Genomic DNA, 9,336 nt, shown 5'->3' with positions numbered 1-9,336 from the left:
AGGGTGGGTGTGTACAAACGAAGGTTCCTGATTGGTCCTGTGTGTTTTAATTGTTGGCGGTGGGAGAATGGGGTTGTTAGTAGCATAGCCCTATATAAGGATGAAAGTAACAGATGAGAAACATGCCTGAGGAAACAGTTTTACTGAGAAACGCGTCGCACTGTTTCTCTGTTTGCCATAACTTTTATTGGCACTAACATGAGTTGTGTATTTTTATAACTTTTATAATAAATTTGTTTTTAATTTTACCAACTCTATGTGCTGTGTATGGTTTTATGCTACGCTACTTTTAGGGTGAGAATCCCTGACCCCAGTATCCTGCTCTCATACCCTGATGTTATATATTTTGTGTTTGATGACCCCCTGCACCTTGGGGTTACCCTGGATCAGCTAGCTGGACTGCTGTAGAAATCCAGCCTGTATCTATAGGCATAACTGATTGCCTTTCATACAAGTGAGTACCCTGTGTTTATCCCTTGTCAGAAGTTTATAAGATTCACCATTGATCTGCACCATTGGCGCCTCTATCTATTGTTCTTTTCTAACATTTTTTCTTTCATGATTTAAAAAGACAATCAATTTTAAACATCTTTCTAATTTACTTCTATTGTCTAATTTGTTTTATTCTCTTGATATTCTTTGCTGAAAAGCATATCTAGATATGCTCAGTAGCTGCTAATTGGTTGCTGCACATAGAAGCCTCGTGTGATTGGCTCACCCATGTGCATTGCTTTTTCTTCAACTAAGGATATCTAAAAAAATTAAAGGGACACTGAACCCAATTTTTTTCTTTCGTGATTCAGATAGAACATGCAATTTTAAGAAACTTTCTCATTTACTCCTATTATCAATTTTTATTTGTTCTCTTGCTATCTTTATTTGAAAAAGAAAGTCCAGAACCTTGGACAGCACTTGTTTATTGGTGGATGAATGTATCCACCAATCAGCAAGAACAACCTAGGTTGTTCACCAAAATGGACCGGCATTTAAACTTACATTCTTGATTTTCAAATAAAGGTACCAAGAGAATGAAGAACATTTGCTAATAGAAGTAAATTAGAAAGTTGCTTAAAATTGCATGCTCTATCTGAATCACAAAAGAAAAAAAATTGGGTTCAGTGTCCCTTTAAGCAAAATAAATAATAGAAGTAAATTGTAATGTTGTTTAAATTAGTATTCTCTATCTGAATCATGAAAGAAAGATTTTGGGTTTAGTGGCCCTTTAAGGGTTAAAACCCTGATGTGAGTAAGTAGGACAGTTCTGAACAGGTCAGTTGCTTTGTTGCAAGTTTGGGGGGGGGGGGGACTTAACTGATATAAAGCCCTGCATGAAGAGCACTGTCTTCTTTCTGCTGCGTGCCAGAGTAGAACTGTTTTGGGGTTTGTTGGCATAGCTGGTATGGTGGCTTTCTTAGGGTTGCTAATAAAAGCAGGAGTAGGTTTTGTTGAATTAGCTCCTTGCTTTCATAATGTATTCTTTAATCAGTTATTTCCATTGTACGACCTGCTTTAGCTTTGGCAGTTTGTTGCTGTGAGCATTGGAGTTGGGACAGAGTGATGGCCAGGTTGAACTGTGGGTGGGTAATGCCCATTAGATGCAAGCCTAGGGGTACCCTTGCCACCAATCAGCAAGCGCTACCCAGGTACTGAACCAAAAATGGGCCAGATCCTAAACTTATATTCCGGCTTTTCAAATAAAGATACCAAGAGAACAAAGAAAAAATGATAGTAGGAGTAAATTAGAAAGTTGCTTAAAATTGCATGTTCTATTTGAATCATGAAAGAAACAATTTGGGTTTCATATCCCTTAAAGGGACATTATACACTAGATTTTTCTGTGCATAAATGTTTTGTAGATGATCCATTTATATAGTCCATACAATTTTTTTTTTTTTTTTAAATGTATAGTTTTGCTTATTTTTAAATAACATTGCTAGGATTTTCAGACTCCTAACCAAGCCCCAAAGGTTTAGGAGAATACCGACGTATACCTACTCCAGCTTGATTCTGTTTGTGTAAAGGGTCTTTTTATATGCAAAGGAAGGGGGAGGGGGAAGTGTCTGATATTTCCCACTTGCAGTGGGTGTTCCATTAACCTTTTAAACAGAGCTAAACTGGAAGCTTCTAAGTAAAATTTTAAAAGGTTTCATACTGGATTTTTATATAAGTATCTGTGCATATTATTCTTTATAGTAGTGTATATTACATGCAGTTATATAAAAATTGGTGTGTACTGTCCCTTTAAGTGTCCACAAACAAACAATAAAACAAGTTATAATTAAACTGTGAAACATTAAACTGTGATGTTTAACAGTTATCAGCTTAGCAATGTATAACTATTGGAGGTATTTATATGTAAAAAAAAAGACATTGCAATTTAATTCTGATTAGTATTATACAGAACACAAACATGAAAAATTATAATAACGAAATAAGGATTTTTATTATTGTCATTCTCAGTGTAGTTAGTTTTTAAATCTACTTTTGTACACGGATTTTATCATTAAAGGGACAGTCTAATTTTGACTGTTTAAAAAGATAAATTATCACTTTGTTACCCATTACTCAGTTTTGCATAACCAACCTGGTTATATTAATATATTTTTTACCTCTGTGATTACCTTGTATCTAAGCCTCTGCAGACTGACCCCTTATTTTAAGTTCTTATGACAGACTTGCATTTTAGCCAATCAGTGCAGACTCCTAGGTAACTCCACAGGAGTGAGCACAATGTTATCTATATGGCACACATGACTAGCTTAAAAACTGTCAAAATGCACTGAGATAAGCAGCGGCCTTCGAGGGTTAGAAATTAGCATATGGGCCTATTTAGGTTTAGCTTTCAATAAAGAATACCAAAAGAACAAAGCAAATTTGATGATGAAAGTAAATTGGAAAGTTGTTTAAAACTGCATGCCCAGGAAAAAAGTGACATCACCCCCCCCCCCTCTCACATTGCTTAAGAGGAAATCTAGTGGTGTTAAAGGGACTAGGGACATAAAGATAACATATGAAATGCATTGCAGAGCATTTTTAGAATCATTTTTTGTGATATTTTTTGATTTACAGAAACTATTTCCTATAAATGTATCACTGCTTCAGTGAACTGGTTTGTCTACACTAGGGGTGTCAAACTCATTTTAGTCGCAGGTCATTTTCCATACAAGTGCAACAAACGTGGGCCGCACACTACCTACATATCTTGTCATTGCTAAACACAGCAGTGGTGTTTGCTATAACTGTATGTATTCCAAAAGATTGGGTTCTGTAACCCCTAAGTAACTTACTTTGACTTGATGGAACAAGCTCTAATGCTTTTAAGAAGGTGACACACACACTACATCTGGTTGCTCTCCCAGAAAAAAAAAAATATATATACAGTATATAAAATATTTATTTATGAGATGTAGAGTATGTGATTTTATTTAAAGAAAAAATTATGGAATGGAATGGGCAAAAATAATGCGTGAAATCAGTGCTGCCGTAGGAATGAACAAATATAAAGAAGCGTGTCAAATAAATCGTTATGATGTTATCTGTGTTTGCCTTTTTTTTTATAACAATAAGGCTCGTTAAAGTCGCAAGGGTTTTAATGATCTCGCTGCCATAGCGCAGCTTTTCACTATACAACAAGTGAATCGCAATGCCGGAACAAAGGGATACAGTAATTGTATCCATTCGTACGTACAATATTGCATATATCCTATTGTTTATTACAGCATAGAGCCTAATGGATTACTAAGGTAGAACGATTTTTTCTCCCTCTCCCTCTAGTAGAGGCGCTGAATGGTCCTTATATATGTTTGCAATTGATTAACGTTGTATTAACTTAAGGGTGTAATTATATTGTGTTTTATGCAATTTTGGGAGTTCTTTGGAGCATTTAAACTGACAAGCATAGATCCTCAAGGATCACTATGGTGGCCATTTTTCGCCCCGGATGCGAAGGCACCCTCTAGTGGAGGTGTTGCCTTGTTATTTTGTGCTTCACTCTATCACTCTTTTTGCATTTTAGGTAATCTGAACAACCCTACTCTGAGTGCGACTTATAGTATTAATGGTTCATTTCTCCATACTATATTTGTAGATTTGTTTTCATGATGTGTATCCATGATTAGATAGGCACTGCATTCAACCACGTATGTTGGTGGGTCAACAACATTTTTTGACTAATGACTAATAGAAATTAGTGTGCTAAAATCCCTGTCTTGTGTGTAGTAACATATTGAGTTCCTACCTTTTCTCTCTTATTTGTACTATAAAGATCGCTGCTCCATAACTTGTTCGCCTGCTCTGAGGCGACGGACAGAAATCAACCTGATTGAATACGATTGGGTTGATTGACACCCCATGCTAGCGGCCGATTGGCTGCGAATCTGCAGGGGGCGGCACTGGACCAGCAGTTCACAAGAACTGCTGGTGAAATGATAAATGCTGAATGCATATGCTGTTGGCATTTATCGTTGTGCAGCGGACATGATACGCTACATCATATCATGTCCGCTTGCACTTACATAAATATACCCCATTAAGTGAAAATTGACTTGTAAAGTGTTAACTATCAAGAGTCTGGATTGTAATCAACGAAAAAGGACTGGCACATGAGGACCAAACCCAATTGATAATGAAAAAACAGTGTTCCAATAAACAAGATGAGTGATCACATCCACATCAAAGAAGGGTTCATCTCCAGCTGTTAACATGCAGATAATGATGAGCCCCTGAAGCTTGTTTGCATGTGGTACCTGTTGAAGTTTCTTGACTCTAATTAATTAATTAACGGTTTTCACTTTCTTTACAGCAACTTTCCAGATTACTTTTGATACACTGTCATCACAAGATAGTTTAGATAATGCAGCAAAATATGACAGCTGCAAGTAAATGAGTCAGAAAATACTGACTCATCTAAACCCTATGTACCACAGTGTTCTTTTGCAGAAATGGAAAGAAAAATCATAAGCATATGGAATATCTGATTATATAATAATGATCTCACTAGTTTCATTTATGGATAAATATTTTGTAACAAATGATGTTTAATTAAATATTTTACAATGCTTAAAGGAACATGAAAGCCAACATTAAACTGTCATGATTCAGATTAATTGGATTTTAAATACTAAAAACGTTTCATAAGCATAGTATTGAGGTAATTCCCCGACTCTCTCTAGTCATGGGTGCCGTCATGTTGAAATCTGTCTTTCCCTATATTCCAGTGCAGCAAATCTGCTCCAGATAACTGCAGTGTAACCTAGGTTCTATAATGGCAGCACCCATTATTATAGAAAGGTGCATGAAATATATTTAGTGTCCCCTTAAATGTGCAGTTTTACGCAACTTTCCCATTTACTTTTAAAGTGTACTTCTTTTGGTATCTTTTGTTGAAGAGCATACTTAGATTGGCTCAAGAGCGTGCATATGTCTTTAGGATTCTATGGCAGCAGTGTTTGAACCAATATTTTGTAACATTGTTATACATTATTGCAAGCCATGCTAGTGCTACCCTATAGTGTTTTACAATGTATATCATTGTCACAAATAAGGTTGCTTACAGTGTTGCCACATATTGCTCCACCAGGCTTTTAAACAGGTACAGACCTGAACTGCTCATGATTAGCAAAACCTTGTGAACTAACAACAGCATTAAATTATTTTAAAACATTTATTTTGCAATGCATGTCTTAATTGCTGATATATTAATATAACTTTAATCAAGATTGCAGACAGACGTTTTTAAGTATAGAACCCGTCCACCTGCAATCACCCCTGCAATGCAGCACCGCATGGTGAAAATTATCATTGCACAAGAGCTATCTTGTGCAATGCCGTCCCCTGCTCTCTAGCAACCAATTGCGTGAGATCAGGGCATGTCAATCCCCCCAAAAAAGCAAGTGTCTGAGTGATTGATCTTGCCACTTCTGAGGTCTTGAAGAGGCTAAAGAAGTAGTTTTTGTTTCTTAAAATGCAAAGCCTGCGCTGCAAAGCCTCAATAGCTGTGAATGCTGCTTGATAAATCTTCATTATATGAATTTAATGCCCCCCGTAATAGATCACCAAAGCCATTTTAAAAAAAAACATGGTTATTATCAAGACTGAAATCTAGACCTGTGTCTTTTAAATGTCATAAAGTTAAGATCAGTTAAAACATAAACAGTGTTTTGTTTTGTTTTCCACAGAAAACTTCAGCTGCCTGCAGCCATTCAGATTTTGCTACACCCTGATTACACTGATAAAGGTCAAACAGCAGTACATAGAATTCCAGGTCAGTAACATGTACGTAAATATATAATCTCAAACTAAGAGCATTCTTTGTCCCTACACTGAACTTTTTCTGACATTTTGGCACCTATTCATTTATTCAAGCTGCTAAATTATCACACAATGTATTATATTTATTAGGTGGCCAAGCAACGTAGTTGCTGGACAACCTATTGTTATTGTCAGGATTATTATTTATTATTATTACTATTATTATTTTTATTATTATTTTTATTATTATTCCGCCACTTTTTCTATTGCCCATAACTCTTAAACTGCTATAGCAAAGCTCTTTAAATCAAGTATGTTGGTACAGCCTATTACTCTGCTACATCTTATGCAACATTGAACTCATAGGTCATAAGGTTAGGCAGTCATATTGCTTTTTGCGACAAATTTCGAGAAACGCTTACAAATCTTTAGCTCTGGAACTGCTTATGTTACAACTTTGAAACCTGCTGTGCTTAGTGCTGCTATGACCTAGATTAGTCATTGCTCAACAGAAGTGCCTTGGTCACATGACGTAGCAGACATCTTGCATTTTGGGTACAAGGATAAAAGTACAATGGAGAAACAATACAATAAAAGATATAATTTTACAGACAAATACAGAGGGAATTGAGGGCCCTATTCCCGTGGGAACTTACAATCTAGATGGGTAGGAGGATGGGAAACAGGAGGTGGGGACTGCAAATGTGAGAATGATATTAGTGAGGAGATAGATGAGGGCAACTGTTAGGTAAGTGAAGTTCATTTGTTAATAAGTCGGGTGATAAGCTTCCCTGAACAAAAAGGTCTTTAGGGAACGGTTAAAGGAGGAGAGGTTAGGTGAAAGTCTGACAACTCGAGGAAGTGCGTTCCAGAGGGTTGGTGCCGCACGAGAGAAGTCCTGTAGTCTAGCATGAGAGGAAGTGATGTTAGAGAAAAAGTCATTGTTGGATCTTAGGGGGCGGGCTGGAGTATATTTGTTGATGAGTGAGGACAGGTAGGGTGGGGCAGCATTGGTGAGGCCTTCGTAGGTCAGGGTGAGAATTTTAAATTTAACTCTGCAGTGAAGGGACAGAGAGGTGCAGCAGAAAAAGAGCATCGAGAGAGGTTTATTAGCCTAGCAGATGCATTTAGGATGTATTGAAGGGAAGAAAGGCGGGAGAGGGGAGACCAGTTAGTAGGTTATTACAGTAGTCAAGTCGGGAAATTACCAGGGAGTGGATTAGCTGTTTAGTGGTTTCAGCACTCAGAAACGGACACATTTTGGAGATATTGTGTAGGTGGTTGCTGCAGGATGAAGAGAGCAATTGGATGTGGGGAATGAAGGACAGATTTGAGTCAAGTGTGACTCCAAGGCAGCAGACTTGGGGTGATGGGGATATAGTGGTGACGCCAATAGTGATGGAAAAATTAGAAACGGGAGTAAAGTTAGAGGGGGGGGGGATTAGAAGTAGTTCGGTCTTGGACATGTTTATTTTTAGGTGGTGAGAGGCCATCCAGGAGGAAATGCCAGATAAGCAGTCGCTGATGTGAGAATTGACAGAAGGAGAGAGTGCAGGGTTTGGATAAGTAGATCTGGGTATCATCAGCATAGAGGTGATAGTTGAAGCCATAGCTGTTGATAAGTTTACCCAGTGAAAAAGTGTAAATAGAGAAGAGTAGAGGACCCAGGACAGAGCTTTGAGGTACTCCAACAGACAGAGGCAATTGAGAGGAGGAGTCACCTAAAAAAGAGACATAGAAGGATCTGTTAGAGAGATAAGAGTGAATCCAGGAGAGGGCAGTGTAACAGAGCCCAAGATAACTGAGAGTCCGTAGGAGTAGGGGATGGTCAACAGTGTCAAAGGCAGCAAAGAGGTAAAGTAAGATGAGTATACAGTAGTAGTCTTTGTTTTTAGCAGAAAGGAGATCGTTGGTAACCTTGGTGAGGGCAGTCTCAGCTGAGTGTTGGGGATGGAAGCCAAATTGCAGGGGGTCGAGCAATGAGTTGGAGGACAGGAAGTGGGTTGGGCGATTGAAAACTAGTTTTTCAAGGATTTTTTAAGCTAGCGGGAGCAGTGATATGGGGCAGCACTTGCCTGAGGAAAAAGCGGGGGTCGAGCAATGAGTTGGAGGACAGGAAGTGTGTAATTTTATATACTGGAGTCTCCTTTCCTTTTTCCATTGCCCCACTTGGAGTACATCTACCGCTGCAGCTGAATATTACCTGGGTTTATATGTGCACTACTAGGTCACTTTAATATACCTAGTATGCTTCATTTGCACTACAGTGTGCAACCCAATTTGTGAGTATCCTTTTGTCGTAAACAGTTGGTGTAAATTGTTTATCCGATTGATCTGCACTAGGGGTCGCCCTCTTCTTTCCTTCATTATTCCAGATTGCAGAATCCTATTCTGACTTCAGGAGGAGCAGCCTTGGCAGGTGCACAGTTTGCTGGGACACTGTGGAGTTCCCAGAGTGTTTTCCTAGGCATTATCTCTGCCTTCATACATTGTGAGTATGATTTTACCATACACTTATTGCTTGTGACATATTGGCTACACTAGGAGGCGCCCTTTTTTCTTCTTTGTATTGGGGCAGTAGTTTGCAGGAGAGTTAGGGTCAAGGGAGAGTTTTTTGAGGATGGGGTGACCTTTGCATGTTTGATGGAGGCAGGGAATGAAACGGTAGAAAGGAATAGATTGAATATGTGAGTAAGAGCCGGAGTGAGGGTGGGAGACAGAGAAGGTATTAGATGTGAAGGAATAGGGTCAAGTGGGCAGGTAGTGGGGTATGAGGAAGACAATATGGCTGCCATGAGGCATTATCATTTTTATCAACATTTAATTGCGTAAATTTGCACTTCATGCATTAGTTTTACAATATTTAACAATATTACAGTGTAATAGACACATAGTCATAACCCTCAAAGACAATATCCAAAATTTGCACTGCACAGTTGCCTTTGTGAAATAAAACATTTGCAAATTTTCATAAAACTTCTGCAAATTGTAGAGGTCTATAATGAGCATTAGTATGTGCAATTTGAAAGCCATATATTGAATAGCTTGGTGGCCATTTTGTTTTGTATGCTCTGTTTTTAAAAACTA

General features: G+C 38.1%; 1 long non-coding RNA gene across 1 annotated transcript in view; it reads left to right on the top strand.

Moving 5' to 3' along the window:
- The window catches only part of LOC128665040 (uncharacterized), a 12,079-nt gene extending 3,351 nt beyond the window's left edge, over positions 1–8,728 (top strand). Inside the window, exons 2-3 of the long non-coding RNA XR_008402975.1 lie at positions 6,177–6,262; positions 8,625–8,728. This is a non-coding gene — a long non-coding RNA (uncharacterized LOC128665040). The remainder of the gene's footprint in view (positions 1–6,176; positions 6,263–8,624) is intronic.
- Positions 8,729–9,336: the final 608 nt, after the last annotated feature.

This window comes from Bombina bombina, chromosome 6, assembly GCF_027579735.1.
Source record: "Bombina bombina isolate aBomBom1 chromosome 6, aBomBom1.pri, whole genome shotgun sequence".
NCBI lineage: Eukaryota > Metazoa > Chordata > Amphibia > Anura > Bombinatoridae > Bombina > Bombina bombina.
The sequence above is the reverse complement of the archived record's forward strand: the minus strand, read 5'-3'. Positions and strand labels throughout refer to the sequence as shown.